The sequence below is a fragment of the Dendropsophus ebraccatus genome, chromosome 1 (assembly GCF_027789765.1).
Source record: "Dendropsophus ebraccatus isolate aDenEbr1 chromosome 1, aDenEbr1.pat, whole genome shotgun sequence".
NCBI classification, from domain to species: Eukaryota; Metazoa; Chordata; class Amphibia; order Anura; family Hylidae; genus Dendropsophus; species Dendropsophus ebraccatus.
The window spans coordinates 169495098-169522200 of record NC_091454.1 but is presented as its reverse complement, the minus strand read 5'-3'; the positions used below and the strand labels follow the sequence as shown (position 1 = coordinate 169522200).

The 27103-nt window shown below is 44.4% G+C and overlaps 1 protein-coding gene across 4 annotated transcripts in view; it reads left to right on the top strand.

Moving 5' to 3' along the window:
• The first annotated feature begins 11933 nt into the window (after positions 1 to 11933).
• ZNF710 (zinc finger protein 710) overlaps positions 11934 to 27103 on the top strand; it is a 77635-nt gene continuing 62465 nt past the window's right edge. For 2 of the 4 annotated variants that reach the window (XM_069956656.1, XM_069956657.1), the window contains exons 1-2: positions 22249 to 22504; positions 26303 to 26340. The gene's annotated coding sequence lies outside the window, so the exon portion shown is untranslated. Of the gene's footprint in view, positions 11952 to 22248; positions 22505 to 26302; positions 26341 to 27103 lie in introns of those variants that run through there. The other 2 variants (XM_069956654.1, XM_069956655.1) reach the window with 2 other exon arrangements.

Genomic DNA, 27103 nt, shown 5'->3' with positions numbered 1-27103 from the left:
TGCTTTTGCTCTGTGTGAACGAGCCCTTTTAGGGAATCTGTCAGCTGTAATTCATGTTCCAAACTGCTGACACTGTTAGATGTTGTTAGATCAAGAAGACACATGGTACCTTAAATATATTTATCTGTGCTTCCACAGCATAGAAAATGCTTTTATTCTATGGTAGAAAGAGTCAAACAGTTGGATGCTGAGTTCCCAGCATGTTTAGGTATGGGAGGGGGAGTTACAAATTAGTAAACATAACGTGTACATACATATTACATACAAATATGCACAGTATATACTGTACACACATCATACACAGATATGAAGAAATGCACATTACCGATATGCACACATAGCACACACACGCACGATACGTACATCAAATCCTTAGGGATTTTATAATTTCCCTTCAACATATATATTATGTATATTTAGGCTATGTTCACACTACGTAAAAGTACGGATGTTGTTGCCAATGGCAACAACGACTGTATTTTTGGCGCGGTGGAACAATGCCTGTTTCTTTATGGGATCCCGGCCGGAGCGTATCCCATACAGGGCTACAAATAAGTGAACAGTGAATTCCGGCCACAGAAAGACCAGTCAGTTCACATAGTGAAGCGAGCGGCTCCGGCCACGAGCGGCTCACTGTGCACTATGAGAAGCTCTGATGCGGGCACGCGCTGATGCGCCCGCATCAGAACTCTGCGGCTGGAAAGATCGTCCAGCCGCTACTTAAATACATAGTGTGAACATAGCCTTATGGTGGTGTCCATGTTGTTATGATATGCTATGATTGGTGTGACCCAGTCACTTAAAAAAAACTTTTGACAAACCTTGCAGATGTAGGTATAAACCTTGCTATGCATGTTTTTTCTTCAAGATTTGAGTTCGCCTTTAGTCCACGAATACGCACATACATGCAGGATTTCTACTATCAACTGCTCCATCCTACTTGCGCTCATTGTGTAGGTAATAGATATGTGTAGCAGGCAGATGTCCAGCTTTATGACTTTGCAATATGTGATGGATCCCCAACTCCCAAGCATAATAAGTTAAACCAAAGAACACAGAATAAAGACACAACACATTGTAATCAGGTGTCAAAGGAGCTCAATTTTATTTAAAATTACATGACACATAAAATGGCAGACCCCCGACTCACAAAGAGTCACCCCCAGCACTAAGGCGAGGAAAAACCCCCTGTGGGGGAAACCTCGAGGGAGCCATGGCTGGAGAGTTGCCCCTACCCTGGGCTTAGAGGGTAATACCATACTGTAAATATAATAAACTGGATGTGAGAGAGATCTGGCTGCAATATCTGTCACCTTATTGATTGCTAGGCGGTTGTATCTCTTCTCCTTCACAGATCCAGGTCCACTTCCCATGAAGATGGAGATTTGATGAAGGGGAAGTCTAAAGCAGACCATGCCTTTTCCCCTGCTAGAACCACCAAGGGGTAGGGGGCAGTAAAGTAGTTAAGCTTAAGGTCCTCTGGCGCATCCAAGATGGCACTGATCAGGGCGCAGTGCATTGCTTTATGGAACCTTCTTTATGACATAAGTGCTTGTCATCACAGTGCACGGTTGCCATGGTTACTGCAGGCAAACACATCTGAAGCATTAACCCATTAATGATTGGTAATGTGTTTTACTGCAGAGGTCACTACACACCCTTGTGACCAAGCAAACAGCTTATGGTTAGGCCACAATAAGAACATGGTTTGATGTGGCCCATAGCAACCAATCACAGCTCAGCTTTCGTTTCTCAAATTACTCTGGTAAAATAAAAGCTGAACTGTGATTGGTTACCATGCACAACAGTTTAACCTGCCCATAGCAACCAATCAAAGCTCAGCTTTAATTTTATAAGAGCTTATTAACATATGAAAGGTGAGCTGTGATTGGTTGCTATAGGCAAATCAGACTGTGTTTTGTCTATGGCAGATTGATAAAGCTGCTTCAGTGCTGTAATGTTTATGAAGATGATGATGATGAGAGGCAGTAAGTGACCAGGTGAAAGTCATGTGCAGCAGTGTTGGATGATTATATGTCATCCTGGAGCTGGCAGACAGAGACGTCCACCTTCTGTTTGGGGGCCCACCAAAGGGTAGGGCCCACCAGGGTATTCTCCTGCTCCCCTGTGGGCCAGTCCAAGCCTTTTTTCCGCTCACGTCCCTCTGGCACGCTCCCATCTGCTTCTCCGGGCACCGGCTCACTGACAGTCCACTCAGCCAATCACTGCTTTACTGTCAGTGAGCCGGGGCCCGGAGAAGCAAATGGGAGTGCAGCAGAGGAACAAGAGTGGGTAATCATAGCATCTGTATTATTTTTATCTGCCTGGCATAGAACTGGTTAAAGAAACTTGCCAATACATTCTCGCACCGGAATAAAAATCTGCTAAAAGAATGCAGGGCTATAGATTCTAATTGGAACAAATTTTGCAGCGGATTTGCTGCGATATGCGTAGCTTAAAATCCGCTGCAGACTCATTACATGTGAACCTACCCTTAAGAGGCGGGCTGCAGTGGATACTGGGTGCTCAAGAAACTGGTAGCAGTGGGAGAGCAGTCCGAGTAAGTATACCAGTTTGGCATCCCGACTTTAAAACACACATTCCTGCCTGCATAAACCTTTTAAATTCGCCCAGATTTAGATTCTGTGTGGATGTTTGCATGTAAATGAGTCCTTAATGTGCCCTCCTCGGTCATGACTTAGGCTACATTCACACGTTCAGTAGATTTTCAGGACCATATATTATGTACACAATTTTTAGTTTGCAATCCGCAAAATTGCATCCATAATGCATCCATAGTCATCAAGATTTTTTGCGGATCTGTAAAAGTGGAAAGTAAGAAGTAAAAAAAGGAGGCATGGTACACTAGCTAGAATTAGAGATCTGTAGTATTGCGTTCAACATCCTGAAGAAATACTGATCCCATAGACTTCTATGGTTGAATCTGTGCTGCAACTACGGTCTGTACTAGGGCATGTTAGTGATATTTGCAGCACAATGTACTAATCTCTAAAACTGCAGACAGTGCGAACAGCCCTATAGAAATTAATATGCCCTAAATTTTTCTGTAATTGCGTAAGTGTGTTTATGTCTCTTCTCGACTGGGTGAATAAAGGGATGCTTGGTGTGGTGCAGTGTCTTTTCTGCAGGTATCATGAGTTAGGGCCAGTGGGAGGGGCCTGAGACACCTTGATTTTTGTATTTGTTTGCTTATGGTATTTTGGATTTTTTTGTTTTGTATATTAAGGCCCCGTTTCCACTGAGCAAAGCTAGCGGAATTCCGCGACGGAATTGTCCGCCGCGGAATGCCGTTAGCCTCCCGCTCATAATGGGAGTCTATGGGAGGCGCGCGCTCCTGCCCTGTCCGCGCTGAAGAATGAACATGTTCATTCTTCAGCGCGTACAGAGCAGCAGCGCGCGCCTCCCATAGACTCCCATTATGAGTGGGAGGCTAACGGCATTCCGCGGCGGACAATTCCGTCGTGGAATTCCGCTAGCTTTGCTCAGTGGGAACGGGGCCTAATAAAGGAATGGTTTCATCCAGTGATTGTAGACCTACACAATTTACTTCTTCTCAAGAGTACAATTATACTAGCTTCACTGATGTGGACAAAGTAATGCTGGGAGTGTCTCCAGTTACTGATTGTCCGCCCAGTGAGCCTATCAGTTATAGGGGTCAGATCTGGTGGTCCATATGGGTGTCCTGTGTTATTCCTTTTTAGGGCATACCTGAGGTAAAAAAAAATAAATGTAAAAAGCAAAAAAAAGAAAAAGAAAGATAAGATCTCCTTTTATATAAAGAATTTATAGTAGGAAAAAATGACGACAACAACAACAAAAATCTAATTGGATTTAAAAAAAAAACAAAGGAGGTTCATTGAAAATATTTATGGCATTTACTGTAGATGTCTGATCTCCTGAATGGTCAATCCCTTTGCATTGTATTCAAAGATAATGCCTTGTCCTCAGTGTGCGGTAGAGTGGTCTAGAAGAACCAGCTGAATGAACTGAGATTCTCAAGTATCTTGTAGGCTGTTTAAGCTGCAATATTACTTACTGAAAGCATTACTCACTCCCATTGTAGATCTCTCTACTATGCTGCCATGTTGGTGGAACCAATCATTATTATTTATTATTGTTCATAAAAGATACATAAGAAATATAGTAATTGCTAGGTTTGTACGGCAGCCTTCAAATTCTTGCAAGTTTATTGAATATGTAATACTCTCATTGGCTATAAACCTGACAGCAAGTTTATATGTGCCTCTATGTGTAAGTAGATTTTAATGATATATATAATGATGGGTAGGATTGATTCATGGCTGAAATGGACAAATAACTACACTGCTCCAGTTCTTGTGGAAAGCCTACAGATAATCTTTCTTTGGAAGAGAAATGACAGGTGTAGGATGCACAACTATCATGCTGTAGATCATGTTTCCTGTTATCTAGGGCAGTGCTCTGACACTAAAAAAAATCAATGAATGGGTCATGTACCCATTAGGTGTTAGAGCTACAGCTAAAGAAATATTGTGCCCTACTTTAGGTGCAATGAAAATAAGAATTAAAGACAGACATGCCTGTCCTGTTTTCTGGATTCCTGTGAGAGACATAATAATAGATTTTATGAGCATATAGCTAGTGCTCTATATACTACACAACTCAGCTAATGTTTCATGCATGTGTTGACTATATTGTATTTTGTGATATATTTGTTTATCCCAAGTGTTTTCATTATCATAAATCCCGTTCTGAACATTATTTGAGTAGATTCCCTAGGATGTGGGCTTCACATCATCATAGTTTCTGGCTTTGTATGCTTAACCCTTCCATATTAATATCCTCGCTTAGGTTCATTCTGCTTTTAAGCAATATGTTTGAGGTATAGAAGTGGACTGAATTTAACTGTACTCACAGGGTACCCATTGAGATTATTAGACTGAACTTGGTCTACTTTTAGTAAGTAAAAGTTATCATTTGGGAAATGGTCTGAAAATAGTTATTAGAAGACTACTGCACTTCGGCCCATTAAAGGGGTTGTCTATCTGCTTTAATGCAACTCTGTACCTACAACGGACCCCAGGACAGATCTTGGATTAAAAGCAGCTATCTGAAGGTACAAGTGGTTTGGGGGGGGTTTCACACAATGTCAAAAATGTTTTCTATTATTTATTTTTTATTATTATTTTTTAGTTGTTCACACACAGTGTTCACACACAGTTTTTTTTTCACTGTCCTTTCACTGTCCTTTTTCACTGTCGATTTTATTATTAAATTCAATTGACTTTTCGAATAAGACACGGCCAGAATGGCCAATTAGTAACCCCAAACTGGAATAATGTACCAACAGCGGTCATTGCACTAAGGGGGAAAAAAAAGCTCTAATATGGCTCTGTAGATGGCAAAATAAAAGAGCTATGGCTGGCAGGAGGCAAGGAGGAAAAAACTGAAACTGAAAATTAACAATATAAATTATCTGAATGACAAAATGTAAGACTTATGTGTTAATAAAACATTTTACTTTGAACAGTCACTGTCATATAAAAACAACTTTTGACATGTCATCAGGCATGTCAAAAATTATTGAGTACATCTGATCTCACTGCTAAGACCTGCTGCGATCAGGAGACATAGATGGGGGGAGAGCATGGTGGCTGTGCCATCCACTCCCAGGCTGCATCTCCTGATTAGCTAATGTAAGACTATGAAGCTACATTGTTGGAATGAGCGAATGGCCGGAGAGTAGTGGATGGCACCGCCTCTCTCTCATGATCACAACAGTACTCTCATCAGTACTTGACTGTCCAAATTCATATCATTTTTTTTTTTTTATAACTGTAATTTTTATTAAAGATTTTGACATTTTACCAGAAAACACACAAGCACACACATGGTAAGGCTTTTACCTCAGCCCAGAAAGGTAGTGCCGGTACAGAGCAGTTGCAACAATAAACTGTGACAATTGGAAGATATGCAGTTTCTGCAAAAATCATAGAAATACCAGGGCCAAAACATGGCTGGAAGATCACAAATCAGTATTAGCCAACAACGGGCGGGTCCAACATGGTAATCCGCTCCAGAATAAAGTACATCAACAATACACAACAACAAAACACAAGACAGGGGATACATATGAGGGAGGGGATAAGGGGTGAAGTAGACTATTAGGGTTGTCCATCGGCATTCATAAGAGAGGTGAAGTGAGAGTCCCATGGGGCCCACACCGAGTCTAACATTTCTATCTTATTATTTAGAGAAGCAGTCAGTTTTTCCAGGGATCGCAGTTCCTGCATTCTAGCAATAAGACAGTTCATAGAGGGGGGCGTGACCTGTTTCCATCCCCTCGCAACCAGAGATTTAGCAGCAGTCAAAATAGTTAGTAATAATTTGGACTGTTTCTTCTGTAAAGTTTTGGGGAAGAGATTAAGCAAACATATAGCAGGGTCTCTGGGGATCTCTGTGTGGAAGATTGTAGTGGCCATACTGCAGACATCCCTCCAGAACTGCTCAATAAGAGGACATTCCCAGAAGATATGGAAAAGTGACCCAATTGCACCAAGGCATCTCCAGCATATCGGGGAGATAGAAGCATTCAGCCTATTGAGCAGTTCTGGTGTATGGTACCAGAACATCATCAATTTATATTGTGATTTTTGTGATATATTGTGATATTTTGCTGCCCTTTCCCAAATCACATTCCAACATTCTGGTGGAAGCTGCCTACCCAACCACGTTTCCCAACGGGACATATATGCATGACCAACCTGGGAATCGCCCACAGGGGAATTGAGGATACTATAAATATCCGAAATTAATCCAGCAGTGGAGGTGTTACACCTCACCAGTTGCTCAAAAGCCGAGGGTTTGGTCACTGTGAGGGTTCCCAGGCGGGACATCATAAAGTGTTGTATCTGCAAATAAGTGAACCCCTCTGAAGACGGTAAATCCGCCCTGTCCACGAGTCTGTCAAATGGAAGGAGAGTGCGAGTAAGTGAGTCCACGATGTCAGCGAATTGGAAAAGTTTTTTCGAACCCCACAACTTAACAGGATGGGACTGTAAACCTGGCTGAAAGTTAGGGAAAAGAAGAAAGGAGTGTAGAGGGGAGGCTTTAGATATGAGCCCGAATTTAGAATAGCAGGAAGACCAGATATGCAGGGTAAAGCGAATGGGCCCCAATAGGCTGAGATGTGCGGAGGAAGGGGGGGAGGGGTGCCACAAAAAAGAATTGGGGTGAAACGGGGCCAGCCAGACCTTCTCAATTTCCACCCACTTCTTGTAGGCCAAGTACTTCGGCCAGGCAAGAATCTGTCGCAGGTGGGTCGCCCAGTAATAATGAAGTATGTTTGGAACCGCCAGCCCGCCTTGAGCCTTACTACTCATCATCACCGACTTAGGTATGCGGTGTCGTTTTGATGACCAGATAAATTTAAAAATATCCCTCTGGAGGGCCTTGAGCTCTGAGAGAGGTACTCTCACAGGAAGGGTTTCAAAGTAGTAAAGCAATTTGGGCAATATGGTCATTTTCACCGAGGCGACCCTACCCAGGAGAGATATAAAGTGAGAGGTCCACTTAGAGAGGAGAGTTCTAATGTCCCTAAATAGAGCGGGGAAGTTAGCTGAGTACAGGGTAGAGTAGGAGGGTGTCAATCGGATGCCTAAATATTTAAGGGAAGATGTAGTCCATTTAAATTTAAATACCGAGCGCAGATGTGTGACCAGGTGATCGGGAAGATTCAAGGGCATGACCTCCGATTTAGTGGTGTTGACTTTATAGCCTGATAGGACTCCGAATCTAGTGAGAAGGTCGCGCAAGACAGGGAGGGTCGTGACGGGGTCAGACAGGGTGAGGAGGATACCATCGGCAAACAGCATGATTTTGAATTCTTTGCCTCTAACCGACACCCCACGTATATCGGGGCAATTGCGAACCGCTGCCGCCAGGGGCTCGATGCATAGAACAAATAGTAAGGGCGACAGCGGGCAGCCCTGGCGGGTGCCGTTCAGAATTGGAAAGGTCCCAGACAACATTAGGGGGAATTTAATAGCTGCAGTAGGGTTTGAATACAATGCCTCAATTGTAGTCAGAAAGGGTCCCCTAAGACCAAAGCGTTTTAGGGTCTCAAACATAAACGGCCAGCCAAGGCGATCAAAGGCCTTTTCTGCATCTAGACTAAGAAGCACTGCCCTCTCTGACTGCTGGTTGACTGCATCAATAATATCAATAGCCCGTCTGGTATTGTCTCCACCCTGTCTGCCGGGCACAAACCCAACCTGATCTGCATTCACGAGGGAGGGTAGCCAATAACCGAGTCTAGTGGGCAATATTTTGGTGAAAATTTTAAAATCGGAGTTCAAAAGGGAGATCGGCCTGTAGTTGGCACAATCTGTGTGGTCCTTACCTGGCTTAGGGATAAGAGTTACAAATGAGTGGGACAAGGAGGAAGGTATAGCTTCCCCTTGGAGAAAAGAATTAAAAAGTGATAGCAATCTGGGGGACAGGTCTGCAGAGAAAGTTTTATAGTAAAGATAAGTAAAACCATCTGGTCCTGGTGCCCGGCCCGATGGAAGAGATTTAAGTGTTTCTGACAGCTCCTCCATGCTAATGGGTGCGTTTAACTCATCTATAGCATTGATTGGTAAAGAGGGGAGCTGACATTCTGATAAAAATTCGTTAATCCGGCAGGAACGGGCCTCAGGATCGGAGGGAAGGGTGGATGGTAGTGAGTACAACTTAGAGTAGAATTGGAGGAATAGGGAAGAGATATCAGCAGGATGATACCGCAAAGCGCCCGAAGAATCCCTGAGGACCTGGGGGGACTGGGAGGCTGTTTGATCATTCAGCTTGCGAGCCAGAAGAGTATGGGCCTTATTACCCTTTTCATAAAAGCGCTGCTTGGAATAGAGAAGCAGCTTCTCGACTTTCATTAATGATAGCTCTTTCAAACGTGATCTCGCAGCCACCAGTCGCCGCAGCTTCACCAGAGACGGACGGTCAGCTAGGGAGTGCTCCAAAGTCTGAATTTCTCGCTTGGCTGCCAGAAAGGCCATCTGAGAGTCTCATTTATGATGAGAGCTCAGAGCGATACAATGCCCTCTGACCACTGCTTTATGGGCTTCCCACAGGATGGCTTCAGAGTCCACAGAGCCACCATTTTCCAGGAAATATGAGGTAATACTGGCCTTGATCGAATCACGGGACAGCGGGTACTTCAGTAGGTTTTCATTTAAGCGCCAATGACAATGGGGTATTGGGGTCATTAAGCTTTTTAAACAAATCACCACCGGCCCGTGATCCGACCAGGAGATAGGGTCTATATGTGCCTTTAGCAAAAGTCTGACAGTGGGAATATTGCCAAAGAAATAGTCAATCCTAGAATGTAAGCGATGTGGGTGGGAGTAAAACGTATATTCTCTCTCCGTAGGGTGGTCCAGCCTCCAGAGGTCATATAGGTTATGTTTTCGGATAAGCTTGCGGAATTCAGTGGAAAGTCTGGTTTGGTCTGCAGGGACAACTCGGTTATCTACAGAGTGCCTGTCTAGCAGGTCTGAAAAGGTTAAATTAAAGTCTCCTCCTACAACTCTGGGGGCCGGGGGGTATTTTGCCAACCTATTGAAAACCCTACGGAGGAAGGGAATCTGGGTCCTATTTGGGGCATAGACATTACAAAAAATTAGAGGTTTACCGTGTAGCGTGCCCTCCACTATAACATACCGCCCGCCCGGGTCTGAGAATGAAGAAGAAACCTGAAAGGGGAAGGAGCGAGAGAAAAGAATAGCTACACCTGCAGTTTTAGAGCCCCTGGAGGCAGCGATAGCTATGGGATAAGAATGTTGGGAAAATGAGAAGGTCGCGGTGTCATCAAAATGTGTTTCCTGTAGGAAAGCCACATCTGCCTTTAGATTACGTAATTCCCTTAAGGCCAAACGGCGTTTGATATTGGAGTTAAGGCCCTTTACGTTTAGAGTCACTATCCTAGCCATTGGGAGGGAATATAGAACACGGACCAGCAAAATAACAACTCACCCAGATCAGACAGCTCGTGGACAGGGACAGGCCCTCTTCACCTATATGTGGACATAGTATAGCAGCCGAAGGACCCCTGGAGATAGGGAAAAAAGGGGAAAGGAAGGGAGGGGAGAGAAAACACAGACAAACAAGACAAAGACACCAAAGATAGACAGTTGTAGGAGCACATGCCTCACCGTCCTGACGCATCAGATCAGGACAAAGGGGCAAACATATTAGCCAGTAAACTATAACATACAAAAATAAACAACCCAAAGTTTGAAGCATGATGCCCCTATCGGGGGGAAGTAGGAAGCACCAACCGGGTCAACAGCAGACCAAGCAAAGAACATATAAAGAACTGAGCAACACAGCTATGGTAGTATCAATTGTCAAAAAAGTAGGCCATGTTACAGTAGCCCAGAAGGGGCTAAAATGTTGAGAGGCAGGGAGGACACGAGGCCCACAGCCATGTCCCTACTCATGAGGGGAATCCATGTTCTGCACGGGGATGGGAGTCGATTCAGCGGATCGTGGGCGCCTTCTCTTCTGCCGCTGGGTTTGCCACACTGGCGGCGGTGATGGAGGAGGGGGAGCAATAGTCCATTCTGTTATTTTGGGAATCGGGATGTCCAGGGTGTCGCAGAACTTGGGGAGGTCTGACAGGGTTCTCAGGACAGCGGAGCGTCCATTCCTGCGAGCAGAGAGTGCAAAGGGAAAGTTCCATCTGTATGAGGCGTCACAATCCCTCAACATTGCAAGCAAAGGGCGCAAGAAGCGGCGTTTCTGCAGAGTTATCCAGGATAAATCAGGAAAGAGTTGAAGGGATGCACCGTAGAAATCTAGGTCACGGAGAGAACGAGCTTTAGTCATGATGGCCTCTTTAACCGTATGGTCATGCAGGCATCAGATAACATCTCGGGGCGCACCTGATGTCGGTTTGGGCCTGAGAGCTCTGTGCGCCCTGTCGAACTTAATCTTGTTGGTGTGTGGTTCACCTAGTATAGAATTAAAGAGACCTTCTAGTGTACTGACGAGGTCATCATCATGTGTCGCTTCGGGTAGGCCTCTTATTCGTATATTATTGCGCCTCCCTCTATTATCTAGGTCTTCAATGTGGCGTTGCATATCATCCAGAGTATGGGCTTGGGTGCAAACAGTGAATCTCAATTTGTCAATATAATCCCTGGTAGAATCATGGTCATCTTCCAGTGAGTCAACACGCTGAGAAATATGATGTAGGTCCTTTCTCACCTCTGCAAGCTCCGCTCTAAAAGTCTCTTTCACCTCATTAATCAGGGACTTAAAGTCCTGTTTGGTAGGGAGCTGAGACAGTAAGTCCTGGACCCCTTGCTGGGACATATTGCCTATAATAGAAGTTTCAGAGTCCGAGTCCGCTGCACGCCAATCTGATCTAGGCGAGGTATCAGAGCGGGATGGGGCAGCATTATTCTTAGTGGTCTGGGTCTGACCCCCCTTCTTATTCTTATCCCCCGCTGCGTTTTCTGTATAGTGGCCATCATATATTGCGATATTCGCTGCTGCCCCTTTAAGGTGATGGGGTCAGCACGCTGCAAGGTCTGTTGTATGGGGGATGGAAAGGTATGGCGATGGCTGTCGCCTCCTGTGGGTCCCATGCCTGTGCCCAGCGCTCCCTGCTCGTTGCTAGGGGTAGCACGGGAGAAATGAGGAGGCCCAGCTGCAGGCTGCACTCTGCCGGCGGGCAAACAAGATGGCAGCGCTCCACGTGGGAGCTCACCCTCCGTCTCGCCTGCAGGGCTGATCGGGTCCCCCCTCCTCACCTCCGCTGGACTCAGCGACGGGCCAGGAGAGATCTGGTTCCAGGATCCGGTCGGGTCACACCGCGGGCTGCAGGGGAGCTTGAGGGACGTCTGCCACGTGTCAGGCCGCCGGGACTCGGATGCGGGTGCGCCGCGAGTGAGGTACGGGGCGGACGAGTGCAGGCGGGTAACAGGTCTGGCGTGGGTGAAGGGTGTTCTCGGGGTCCCCCGGTACCTCTGCTCCATGTATAGGAGCCAGATAGCTGCCGCAGAGCGGGTGTATGGCCTCTTATGTAGCTGTGTATGCCCGGAGCTCCTCACTCAGGCTGCCGTCTCCATCGGCGGTTCGCCACGCCCCCCCCCCCCCCAAATTCATATCTTATTATGCTTGTTAGTTCATTTCATACACATATAAAACTCTTTGGAGGAGACAGCAGGATACCATTTTCTAAAATGTGCGTGTAAAAGACAAAACACTTCATCGGTTGCAATGGGTTTTACAGATCAAGTCCAACGCTTCTATACCAGATAATCTAAAGACACATATGCAATGGATTTTGCAGGGAAACATCAATGGTTCCTTGAACATCCCCTTTAAGTGAAGTAGGCTGCAGATTCCAAAATATCTTAGGCAGACCACATTTATACCAAACAGCAAGTTTGTCATTCACATTATTCAATTACATGAGACGAGAGGAGACTGTTTAGCTCTGCAGAGTGAATGTTTGCATCATTTGGCTGTAGTGCAGCTCACCGATGGCATCAAGACGGACAGCCAACATCTATCCATGTCTTCCATCTTTTTGTTTTTCATCTTTTTGTTTTCTGTATATTTTTCTGTGTTGAAGCTATTTTTTGGCTAAACTGGCTGCAGTAAACCGCTGAGTAGTAACAGTTTTAATCTCAGTTACTTTTTTTTTAATGTTAAAGTCAGGGCAGAATATTATAGCTATAGGGCCACATTTTTTGTAGCCAAAATGGCGCAGTAAAATAGGATAATTTAAAGAGCACATTTCGTCCATAGTATTAATTCTAAGGGGACACCACCTCCCACTCCCCTTGCCACTCAATGTGGTGATTGATATGCTGTTATGTGTATACAGTAGTCACTGCAAAAAGTGGAACAGGAAAGAGAGAAGAATGTTAAAACAATGGGAGAAGTGTGTTAATAAAGTAAAAAAAGAGGTAGAAGAGTGTAGTAAAGTGGAGTTAAGTGTAGGAGAAGGAGAAGTAGTATTTTAGTGTAGGAGAAGTAGTATTTTTGGCGAGGTAATTGGGTCCTCAATGGGAATTGTAGTCACCCGTAATAAGAGTTTATGTTTTGAAAATTTTTTGTACCTTTTATGTCCCTAGCAACATATTAATATTTTTTTAAGTGCCAGGATACCCCTTTAAGAACACCTACTGTTTATCCAGAAATTTCCTCCATGAGTTTGTTCGCATAGGAGCCGATCAGTCCCCCTGAATTTCAAGGTTTGTGTATTTTCAGAAGCATCCAAAATGTCTCTATGCTTTCTTTTATAAAGTCATCTGCTTTTTACAGACTTGTCAGACAGACCAATAATAATCTTTTCTTTTAGCTCCTTTGAGTATTTCTGTGTAGTGTCTCCTAATTCAGCAGTAGTGTATGTCTATCTGTTGTCTGTGTGCTTCTTTTATGTAATCTGATGTGTTCATTGTGGCTCTTTTTACCACCTTTGTCTACTAGTTCAATGCTAATTTACTTTTCCAAAGATTATACGGCCCCCTTCTTGTGAATGCTGATAGTGAATAGCTGTTTTTCATTTACTTTTGAGGGGATTGGGGGGTTTTATGACTGGTGGTGCATCAAAAATAAAAAAAGTTATACTCACTTTTCCTGCTTCCTGCAACTGCAGTTTTGCTGGCTTCTGGTTCCCAGTCTTCTCAGCTTCTGTTTGGTTGTTTTGATGTTCTAACCATTCAGGAACTGACTGGCTTAGCCAATCACTGGCACTGATATGAGAGGAGAACATGTGAGGGACAGACCAACAAAATAAACCTGGGGGCTACCAGACGTGCATCTAAAACAAGAGTTTGGTGAACCCCACTACACATAGGGCTTTGAAGTAGATAAATGGTCCTTCGGTTTTGGTTTTCACGTCAGTATGGGAATTAGATGTCCACTGACTGGCAAAGGGTTGGCTTCTCTGATCAGTCACATTTTCTGCTTCATGAAACAGATGGATGTTGGAGTGTCAGGTGAGAAACATTAGAGAACAAAAACACCTACATAGCAACCATTGCTGGAAGAACAAATAGGTACATGAAGGACACCTTTTGGCTGGCAAAGCCTTAATCAGGTTGGTGACGGCTTTACCAGCCAAAACGCGTCCTCCATGTAGTTATCTGCATCTGGGCATCACTAAGTGAATAAATAAGCATCTGCTCATATTTTGAGTGCCAGGGCTCTTCTTTGGTTGAGAGTGCTTTCCATAAGGATAAGTGGACCCAAAGAATGCCACAAAAACATTTTCCAGACCATAACACTGCACCACCAGCTTGTGTTCTTCCAGCAATGGTTGCTATGGTAGGTGTTTTTGTTCTCTAATGTTTCTCACCTGACACATGCAGATAACTACATGGAGAACGAGTTTTTACTGGTAAAGCCTTCACCAACCTGATTAAGGTGTCCTCCATGTACCTATTTGCATCTGTGTGTCACTGAATGAATAAATAAGCATCTACTAACATTGGTGAGTGCTGGGACTTTTCAATACTATTATCTGGATTCTCCAACCAAGTGCACCACAATTCTACAGAGTCCTGTCTATCCCCTACATCAACTCCTTGAAGAAGTCTGGAATAAGGTTGTAAACTGTCTAATTCTAGATAACTCAAGGGAATAGGATCACTTGGAAAGTGGAATGACTTTTACAAGACTAATTGAAACAACTTTCAATCCTCTACTGTACTCCTTAGCAGTAGTGACTCTCACTGTCAAGTCTTCATAGCCTCAGTCTTTATCCTTATTAAGAGACACTAAGGGTCTTGTCTTAGTTCCCCCTAGCAACCAATTAGATTCCACTTTTCATTCCTCAAGGATTCTTTGAAAAATGAGAGGTGGAATCGGATTGGTTGCTAGGGGAAACTAAGACAATTATACTTTGTTTGATAAATCTCACGCTAAGTTCACTGTAGATTTTACAAATTAGAAAAGGTTATAAAAATGTTTTTGTATGAGCCATCTATGTAATCTATAGCGATATTTCATTTCTACAGAATTTAATTGGGCACTGTCTTTACCAATAAATAATGTTAATCAGCAATTGGGGTGATATACTACATCTTTGCAATTTACTTCATTTATTTTATTTTTTTTGCCTACAGTCGAGGCTCCATCACTAAGGCCATTCGGTCCTTAGTAACAATAAAAAAAAGAGACCAAATGCAGGAAATCATGTCAGTTGACTGGCCCAGTGAAGATGAATGCCGATTGGCCAGCAGCTGTACATACCTGGACTGAGTAACTGATCTGCTGCATGAGCAGCATAATAAGGCACTATGGCTGGAGCTGCCTGGTTCGAATCAATAGCAGCAGCATACATCAGGCGAGCATTAATTGTATATTTGCTGTTTCATTTGTATTTTGTCATGACTCTCCATTGTGTGCTATGGTGAATTGGGAAGCGGGTGCAGTCGGATGCGCCCGCATCCCAATTCAGGACAAATTAAGTTCAGTACAGTGCCAGCCAGGATGAACTTCACTAACATCGGCTGTTCTGTGACACAATAACACAGGACAGCCGGTGTCTCACGTAGTGTTAACCCGGCCTTAAACTACATTAGGGCAATATTTTACATGACTGTAGCTCTTCTTTAAGTATCCTCACTTCAAACATATCTTGTTTATGGCATGGTGAACCAAAGTAGAAAAATTTGTATTTTGTTACCATGAATCTGTGTCCTTTATAATACACGATATAAGTGGACACCTAAAGGCTTGTCTTATCTGAGTGATCTCTATTTGGGAATATAGATATGAGAAGAAAGGGACGCACATTCTGAGCCACCTTTTTAATTTTATAACTTTGTCATCTATTCATTTGAATGTGCGCTGTTTAATACTACTTTCCCCTGCAGCACCTTGTGCAGAGAAATAAGCTGCTGCAGAACAGTGATGGAAAGCTGATCAACATGGCGGCTTCTCTGTAACAAGGGGTTTCTAGTTGGAAAGCGAAAAAAAGGTGTACAAAAACAATGGCTTTACCCACCAGTCTACAACCAGTCTAATCACCAGTACTTATATTTCTATGGCAGAAAAAAACTATTCGATTTGGAAACTCCTCCACTATGTCTTATAAATCTCCTGTTACCTGGATGGAGCACATCCACTCTACTATCAATAATTCCTAAATATTCCATTTAAGACAATTCATCTGTTAAGGCTTCATAATAGTAAATTGTAATGTACAATCACTATAGGTCATAGAAGTGGATTAGATATAGATGGGAGCCAGATGTATGTATATGTATGACAGCTATTAGAAGCAGATGTGAGACAGCTACAGGAAGATATTAAATACATACATAGATGAATATTGAAGTGAGATAGATGTTAGAGAGATGGCTATAAATGTGAGGCAGATATTCGATGGATAGTGATGGGTAGGAAGAGAATATATAGTTACAGATGTGAGATAGATATTCAATATTAATAGGTAGGGCAATAGGTAGGGCATTATCCTTACAACACCTCCTAACATTACTCCTAGAACACCTCCTGGTATTACTCCTGTAACACCACCTGGTATTGCGATGCCCGGGCCCCTAGGGGCCACTCCGCTGAGAGGATGTTGTTGCAGGCAGGAACCGGGGCAGCTGCTAGCTAGAGGGTTGTCACGGTTTAGGCACGAGGGATCACAGCTGGAAACCGGGCTCCTGACCGAGCGGAGACTAGGTATGCGATTCTTCGTTGTCCTTAGTCAGGGCACCAATAATTACACCAATGCCAAGGTTCAGAAACAACGGTAGTTGTGTATTTATTGTAACGGTGGTAACTAGTAGCAACAGTCTCTCCGGATGCAACCGGGTATAAGGCAAACTTGGATAAGGCAGAGTAATGGGTGATGCTGCAATAGGCTGTGATGATAGCGTACTGAATGAAGGGAGTAGTAGTGATACTGAGGATAAGATGCTGGGCGGAATGGAACTGAGATGAATACTTGCTGTTGATGATTAGAGAAGATGATGAGAGGAATGACTGAAGAACGGCACCCAGATCTTGAGAATAGATGAGAATCTTGAGAACTTGAGAATAGAACACAGCCAGGAACACTTCTGGTAATGCTGCAGCAGATACTGCAGGGTTGCGGCCTTGTGACACAGGAGCAGCAGCAACACACAACCTATCCCCCTGAAGGTGGGAGACAAGAGCAGAGAGGAAGTCACATGGTATTCCCCAGCCAAAGCTTGATGGCCATTGGAGTTACCATGGAAGCAGGGGCAGTCACGTGACATCCAGCCATTGCATCATCACACCATTAGGCATATAGGACTAAATATACATGAGAAGTACCATACTTGAACACTGGGGGGCGACATAATACCCTTAGGCACTGATAACTGAATATGCATACAAGAAATGAATGGAATAGCAGACCTGAACACTGAGAGGAGTGACACAATACACAGTTTGCAGTGGACCATAGCTTTCCAGAACAGAACTGGCCATAATAAAGGTGCAGAGGTAAAGTGACAAATAACTACTCTGTTCTGGGACACTGAAGTATTATTCCTATAACACCTCCTGGCGTTACTCTTATAATACCTCCTTGCATTATTCCTATAACACCTCCTGGCATTACTCCTATAACACCTCCTGATTTTACTCCTGAACACTCCTATAAAACCCCCTGGCATTACTCCTGTAAAACCTCCTGGCATTACCCCTATAAAACCTCTTGGCATTACTCCTATAACACCTCCTGGCATTACTCTTGAACAAATCCTGGCATTACACCTATAACACCTCCTGATTTTACTCTTGAACACCTCCGGGCATTACTCCTACAACATCTCCCACCATGGCTTCTGCTACATACTAAACACTTACTTTATTGGAATACCCGTATTCCAGTAATGTTGGAATACCTTTTTTATACTGATGTATATCTGCCGTGGGTGAACCATTTTTCCATAAATCCTAAAAAACAGGAGGGCATGGCCTTGATGTAGTCCCCATCTATTATTTTAAAGTCATACAGCAGTATTGAAGCCAAGCACAGAAGAGGACTGGATTACTATTACTAGTACCACTATTCCGTATAAGGGTGGGTTCACACTTTCTGCCGAATCCATAGACACCATTCTATGGGCGGGCCGATTCCGCTATCCGCTGAAAGAATTGACTTGTCAATTTTTTCGGCAGAATTTGCGTGCATAGAATGGTGTCTATGGAGCGGGCAGAAAGGCGTGTGGACATGAGCGGGTACTAGCAACGGAATCTGCCAGAATATATCTTCTGTATGTAATAATAAAGTATTTTTGATAAATTTAGAATTTTGTCCAGCATCTTTTAGTTGTAGGTTATAGGTAGTATCTTGATGTGTATGGATATTGGCTACCAGTAGTCCTATTTTGGTTAATTAACAGAATTCCAGATTCCGTAGTCTGAAGTGACCCTAATACTGGTATATAGTATGGAATGTTTTTTTTTTTCAGTCACACTGACTAGTCCTGAAAAGAACTGTTGGGTGTTTTTCTAAGCTAATCACTTAGGGGGGCATTTATTAAGTCCGGCGTTTTTTACGCCGGACTTAAAAATGCCCCCGCAGCTCCGGCGCTAAGGAGATTTATGTAGAGGCAGACTGCCTCTACATAAATCCCGTGCGCGCCGGTGCGCACCGCCGAAAACCTACGCCAGCTGAGGACTGGAGTAGGTTTTCGGCGTATATTTGGGCGGAACGGCTGGTAAATCGCGCGGACTCTGAGTCCGCGCCCTCCGTTCCGCCCACTACACGCCCCCTTTCCGCCCCCCTGGCGTACTCGGTGGAAAGTGCCGATTTGCGAATATTTTATTCGCAGATCGGCCATTTGCGTATAAAAAAATACGCAAATCGGCACTTTCCGCCGAAAATCATCCGTTCGCAGGATGATACATGTGGCCCTTAGTGACCACACTAATGCTACGTTTACACGGAGCGATAATTCGCCCGATCGTACGATTAACGATTTCGAAGTAACAAATTTTATTTTATAACGATCAGCATTTAGAAGGAACGATATATCGTATGGAAAATTCATTTTGCGATCGTTTTGCGATTGCTTAAGCCTATCTCGCACATAGGAAAAATAGGTGAACGACTGTTTACACGGAACGATCTGAGAATTTTTTTCGAACGACAATTTAAGAACATGTTCAAAGATCTAAATGAACGATTTCTCGCTCGTCGTTCGATCGTTCGCTGCGTTTACACGTATGATTATCATTCGAATTCGATCGTTATCGTGCAAATTCGCACGATAATCGTTCCATGTAAACGCAGCATAAGCCCTCCACTTGCTCTGTCCCTGCTCCAGCAGCTCTCCCTGTCAGCAAAGAGGCCGCAAGTGAATCGAGCATCAGATGACTTGAGTATATATATATATATATATATATATATATATATATATGTGTGTATATAGCACCTGATGTGGCTGGCCAATCACTGCTGTGTTTGCAGCCAGCATGGCTGTGGCATAGCAGGTTGTGCAAGCCCCTTTCCCGCATGTTTATTGACTAATAAAAGCTGCCAAACATCAGGGGACTAATAAAAGCTGCCAAACATCATTTTATTTAAGCACCACACACGGTACCCAGCGAATAGTGAGCTGGAACAAGCATTCTGTTCCAGGGGCCAGTAAAAGCTGGATCCAGTCTTGGAAAACTGGGAGAAGTTTCCAAGACTGGATCCAGCTTTTCCAGGCCCCCGGGGATGAGCGGCACTAAGTTAAAAGGCAGCAGGCTGATAAGCTGCCGAGCTAACAAAGTGATTCACTTTGTTATTACTGCAAGTTTGTTTATTTCAAATGGCAAGCTTACATCTATTAATCTGTCCCACAACTTTAGCTATCTTACATCTATAACCATCTATGTAATATCCATCTATAGCTAACTAGTATCGCTCAGATCTATAATATCTACCTAATAAGGATGGTCCGAACCTGCTGTCTGCTGTCTGGCCGCTCCGTGCAGCGGGTGGATACAGCGGGAGGACCACCTGGAAAACTGGGATACAGCCTATGGCTATGGCTGTATCCCAGTTTTCCAGACGGTCCTCCCGCTATATCCACCCTCTCCACGGAGCGGGCAGACAGCGGGAATCATTGCCGAGAGTTCGGGTTCGTACGAACTCGAACCTCGGCAGGTTCGGACCATCCCTACTACCTATCACTATCTATCTAATATCTCTCACACATCTATAACTATAATATCTACTTACTAGAGATGAGTGAAAAAGCTTGGTCCAGCCCATTATTTACTTGAGTATTGGGGTACTCGAAAGTACTCGATTACTGAAGTACAGTGTGATGCTTGAGTAAAAATGGCAGCCTCCTTCCCTCATGTTTGGTGGCTTTTATCAGTCAATAAACATGCGGGAAAGGGGCTGGCACATCCTGCTATGCCACAGCCATGTTGGCTGCAAGCATAGTAGTGATTGGCCAGCTACATCAGGTGACCTGGGTGTATATATACCCAAGTCACCTAATGCTCAAATCACTTGTGGTCTGTTTGCTGACAGGGATTGCAGCTGGAGCAGGGACAGAGCAAGTAGCGGCTTAGTGTGCTTAGATAGGTACTGGCAATACGTTTAAAAAAAACAAAAAAAAATGTTGCTTTGTTATTACTGTAAATTTGCTCATCACTACTTGCCATAGATGTGAAACAGATATTAGATGGCTTTACATATGATTAATATGAGATTGATACTAGATAGACTCATAGCTTTAGATATGAGGTGATAGCTAGATATGTTAGAAAAATAGAAATGTGAGAGATAGAGATAGATATATGAGACTGGTAGCTGGGTATGTGAGAGAGATCAATAAATAGCTAGCAGTAGAAGTGAGATAGATAGATAGATAGATAGATAGATAGATAGATAGATAGATAGATAGATAGATAGATAGATTTGGATATAGATAGATATGTTGGATAAATCAATACTTATAGATGTGGTGGGATAGATGGATAAGTAAATAGCTATTGATGTAAGATGGATAGTGATGTGAGATAGATAGAAGATAGATAGATAGATAGATAGATAGATAGATAGATAGGAGATAGATAGATAGATAGATTGATAGATAGATAGATAGATAGATAGATAGATAGATAGATAGATAGATAGATAGATAGATAGATAGATGGATAGATATATGAGATAGCTATCTGGGCTAGATTGATATGTGACATAGATGGATAAATAACTAAAAATAGATGTGAGATGGATAGTGATGTGAGATAGATAGATAGATAGATAATAAATAAATAAATAAATAGATAATAGATTGGAGATAGATAGAGATGTCAGATACATGGATAAATAACTAAAAATAGATGTGAGATGTATAGTGATGTGAAATAGATATGGATGGAGAGATAGCTATAAATGTAAGATAGATATGTGAGTTGGATTAATGTAAGATAGATTGATAAATAACTAACAATAGATTGCTATAGATGTGGATAGATGGAGTGAGATACATAAATAGTTATAGATGTGAGATGGATGGTAATGTGAGGATTGATTGATTGATAAGATAGATAGCTATAGATGTGAGATAGATAGATAGATAGATAGATAGATAGATAGATAGATAGATAGAAGATAGATAGATAGATAGATAGATATAGATGTGAGATAGATAGATAGATAGATAGATAGATAGATAGATAGATAGATAGATAGATAGATAGATAGATAGATAGATAGATAGCTATAGATGTGAGATAGATAGATAGACAGACAGATAAAGAACAAAATGTGAGATGGATAGTGATGTGAGACAGATTAGATAGATGTGAGTGTGATTACAGATGGGAGATGTATAAGATATATGGGGTATATATGGGTATGAGTCCAGTCCTATAGTTCAGTCCCTGGCAGCTCCTGTACTGTGGAGGTGACACACCTCATCCATAGGTGACTTATCCCCCAGTCTCTCATCCTATATCCCATCATTCGTCCCAATGCCTATATACAGTATCTGAACAAAACTGCTAGAGAAACCAGAAAAAGAGGGAAGAGAAAGGAGGAAGCAGGAGGACAATGCACCCAGGTTCTGCTTTTACTGCACCCAGAGGAGTTTCAAAGGGAGAAGAAATCCCCGGTCTATGGCATGAAGAGAGAAAGAAAACTTGGTGGTGGAGGAGGAGGGGAGGAAGTGAGAAAACAAAAGAGAGAGAGAGATAGAGAGACAGAGAGAGAGAGAGAGAGAGAGAGAGAGAGACAGGGCTGCCGGCTGCTTCTCTCTTTCTGTTTTCCCTCTGTCTTTCTCTCTCGCAGGCTTAGGAGGAGCTGTTTTGCATCCATTCACGTCAGCCCTGCCTCATTCCCTTCTTCCTTCCTGCTACAGAAGACACAGTAGAAGCCGAGAAGAAGCAGGGACTGAGAGAAGAGATAAGACATCTCAGCAGCAGCTGCCCCTGTCTCTGCTGCCCCTTGTGAGGAACAGGCTGCCCGGAGCCGGAGCCCCCCGCACTTCCCCTCAGGGTGAGTCCCCCACACTTTTATCCTCTCTCACCAGCTATGGGCAATGAAGGAGGCACTACTTCTCCCACTCTTGTTTTACCCCCCTTGGAGGGCTCTGAATGGTACGTTCTCCCACGGGGAAGGGGTCGGCAGGGGGACATGGACGGTGCCGGAGCAGGGGGGTGTGAGCAGCCACAGGAGTAGCAGATCTTCTCTTTCACTTCCACATTCGCTTGTGTCACTCAAGGTGCAGTGTAATGGAGAAACGTAAGAGTATAAGGAGAGAAGAAAGGATACTGTTACACGACAGGAGGGGGGTCTCCTCATACAGGGGGCACTTTTCACTGTGGCTGAAGTTTATTGCTCTCCTCCTCAGGAGCTGTAAACTTTGTCTTGTCAGAGCCTGGAGAAGATGCTGAGCAGAGAGCATGTGTGTGTGAGAGAGTCAGTACCAGGGGATGGGCACAGTGCTGAGGGTGAGGAGCTTCCCTGCCATCCCTGCCCACCTACCCAGCCACAGTAGCATACATCACCCTCCTGTGCCCACACTAATCCAGACTGGTGAGGAACTGCCCTGCCATCCCTGCCCACCTACCCAGCCACAGTAGGATACATCACCCTCCTGCGCCCACACTAATCCAGACTGGTGAGGAGTTGCCCTGCCATCCCTGCCCACCTACCCAGCCACAGTAGGATACATCACCCTCCTGTGCCCACACTAATCCAGACTGGTGAGGAGCTATTGTGCCATCCCTGCCCACCTACCCAGCCACAGTAAGATACATTACCCTCCTGTGCCCACATTAATCCAGACTGGTGAGGAGCTGCTGTGCCATCCCTGCCCACCTACCCAGCCACAGTAGCATACATCACCCTCCTGTGCCCACACTAATCCAGACTGGTGAGGAGCTGCCCTGCCATCCCTGCCCACCTACCCAGCCACAGTAAGATACATCACCCTCCTGTGCCCACACTAATCCAGACTGGTGAGGAGCTGCCCTGCCATTCCTGCCCACCTACCCAGTCACAATAGCATACATCACCCGCCTGTGCCCACACTAATCCAGACTGGTGAGGAGCTGCTCTGCCACCCCTGCCCACCTACCCAGCCACAGTAAGATACATTACCCTCCTGTGCTCACACTAATCCAGACTGGTGAGGAGCTGCCCTGCCATCCCTGCCCACCTACCCAGCCACAGTAGCATACATCACCCTCCTGTGCCCACACTAATCCAGACTGGTGAGGAGCTGCTGTGCCATCCCTGCCCACCTACCCAGCCACAGTAGCATACATCACCCTCCTGTGCCCACACTAATCCAGACTGGTGAGGAGCTGCTGTGCCATCCCTGCCCACCTACCCAGCCACAGTAAGATACATTACCCTCTTGTGCCCACACTAATCCAGACTGGTGAGGAGCTGCTCTGCCACCCCTGCCCACCTACCCAGCCACACTAAGATACATTGCCCTCCTGTGCCCACACTAATCCAGACTGGTGAGGAGCTTCCCTGCCATCCCTGCCCACCTACCCAGCCACAGTAGGATACATCACCCTCCTGTGCCCACACTAATCCTGACTGGTGAGGAGCTGCCCTGCCATCCCTGCCCACCTACCCAGCCACAGTAGCATACATCACCCTCCTGTGCCCACACTAATCCAGACTGGTGAGGAGCTGCCCTGCCATCCCTGCCCACCTATCCAGCCACAGTAGGATACATCACCCTCCTGTGCCCACACTAATCCAGACTGGTGAGGAGCTACTGTGCCATCCCTGCCCACCTACCCAGCCACAGTAGCATACATCACCCTCCTGTGCCCGCACTAATCCAGACTGGTGAGGAGCTGCTGTGCCATCCCTGCCCAGCCACATGAGAATACATCCCCCTCCTGTGCCCACACTAATCCAGACTGGTGAAAAGCTGCCCTGCCATCCCTGCCCACCTACCCAGCCACAGTAGGATACATCACCCTCCTGTGCCCACACTAATCCAGACTGGTGAGGAGCTGCTCTACCCTCCCTGCCCAGCCACATGAGGATTCATCCCCCTCTTGTCCCCAAGCTCCTTCAGACTGGTGAAGAGCTCCTCTGCCATCCATGACCACCTACCTGCCAGCCACAGCAGAATACATCACCCTCCTGTACCCACACTAATCCAGACTGTTGAGAAGCTACCCTGCCATCCCTGCCAAGCCGCATGAGAATACATCACCCTCCTGTGCCCATACTCGTCCAGACTGGTGAAGAGCTGCCCACCCACCTGCCCAGCCACATGAGAATACATCACCCTCCTGTGCCCACACTCCTCCAGACTGGTAAGGAGCCGCCCTGCCATCCCTGCTCACTTACCTGTCTAGCCAAAGCATGATATAGCACCCTCCTAGACTGGTTAGGGGTATAGTCAGTCAGTTTTGCCTTAATAGTACTAAGAAAATAAGGGATGCAGAGATATTATGGGCACATGCTACATGGCATTGGCAGAAGGCATTGGCATGCATCTACTACCTCCTACTATGTAATCCGGAATTATGATCCATGTTGGCCGGTCCTTAGAAATATGTGAAATCCTGGCAGCGTCCAGTGTAGTGCAGGAGACACACCTCGGCCATTATACCTGTATCTCAGGATTTCTCAGTAGTTATATCAGTCATCCTATAGGTGATCACTGATGGGGCTGTCATATATATATTGATCCAGAGGAAATGATTCAGGGCACAGCAGAAATGTTCCTGATTTGAATATTGGTATTGATTTATAAGATATATTGTTAGTACGTGTATGTGTTGTAATGTAGCAGAATATTTTCCCCCTGTTATTATTACTACCTGCCATCTGGTTTCTTTGTAGTTTATGCTGTACAGACAGCAATTGCAACATTTTTAGGACATAGAGAAACATAGAAGATTGTCGGCAGAGAATGACCACTAGTCTGCCCGTTTATTATTTTCTTTCTTGTTATCTTAGGATAGATATATGTTTATCCCAGGCAGGTTTACATTTACCAACCACGTCTACTAAAAGTTTGTTCCATGTAACTACAACTTTTTCAGTAAAGTAATATTGTAGTTTTGCAACAGTTGGAGAGCTGCAGGTTGTTGAACACTGGCCTAAGGTGTTCCCTATATGCTTTTCTAGATGTCAGCAGGGTCTAGTAAATAGAGGAGGACAATGGCACATTTCCACTATAAGCTTGACAGGGGTTAAAGGGGGTTTCCAGTAACATTACAAAAAAAATTCCAACAAGCAGGAACACAAAAAAAACCTTTACTCACCCGTAAAATTCACAACTACTCTGGTTTTGCCCTCTGTAAAGTTTTGCGATGATGATGCAGCCAAACCCTGACCTCATTGGTCTCTTCCATTGTGACCACTAAACGTGACTACTGAGGACAAGGTTTGGCTGCCATGCTGTGTGTGCAGTATTTTACGTTTGTACGTTTCAGAGGCTTAAAAGGGGTATTCCCATATCAATGTATACAGTTATGTAATATTAATATGTTTCTTTAGCAAACTTGCCTCCTTCTCCTGTTATGCTGTTCTCCCCCACCCCCCATTATTGACAGCTTGTTGTGTAGGTTACCGACTACCGCCCTATTAATAGTAGTGGTCTGACTGGTATATATAAAGTTATATTATACATATTTATATATATATATATATATATATATATAATACAGTATATATACACTATGGGGGACATTAATTATGACCAGTGTACTTGTATGTTGGGACCTGTGCCTGCTGCATGGTGGGCGCAGAAATGTGTAGATTTCTGCCATGATTTACACCTTGCTGTGCTTTCCCTCTTCCCCCCGACAGGCAAGCAGAGTTTACGTCTGGCATACACCACGGAAAAGGTAAGAATCTGTGCCTTCTCTGTGGCGTACACCAGGGACTTAAGCTATGTAAATGTCAAACTATATTTCTATATATCTACATTAAAGCTATACCAGCCAGACCACTGCTTTTAGAGTAGAGTGGTAGTCTGTAACCGAGACAATGAGCTGTCAACAATGGAAGCGAAAGAGCAGATATATCAGAAAGAGGAGAGTTTGTTAAATTAATATATTTTCAAAAATATTAAACTTAAAGTGAACATGAGGCGTGTGCTCTATGTATATGAGGCCCAACTAGTCATCTGGGCGTTTTCCTTGTGTCAAGTAGTCACAGTCACTGGGCGTGCCAGGACTGTAATCGTGTAATCTCCATGATGTCACCGAGAAGCAGGCCTTCGTGCCGCGCTGCAAAAATGCATGTCCGTCATGAGGAAGAGGTTGGGGTGCTGCCCGCCTCTTGGTGACAACTTGGAGATTACCGCAAAGTGAATAACGCCCAAAGGGGCAACCAAGGTGACCGTGACTACTTGCTGAAAGGAAGACGCCCAGATGACTAGTTGGGCCTTACTTAAATAGAGCGTGGGACTTAATATATGTAAGTTTGCTCTTTATACTGGGCAGGGACCAGGCAAGGGACCGGTTATGTAGCAGCACATTTTCTTAGCATTAGAGGCATTTTTTTAGTTATTTGGTTCTCTCTAATGTATCCCTACATGTTTACCTGTGTTTGTTGAGATGAGAATACTCCTTTGATATTAGCACTGAATGTGACAGTAGGCCATCT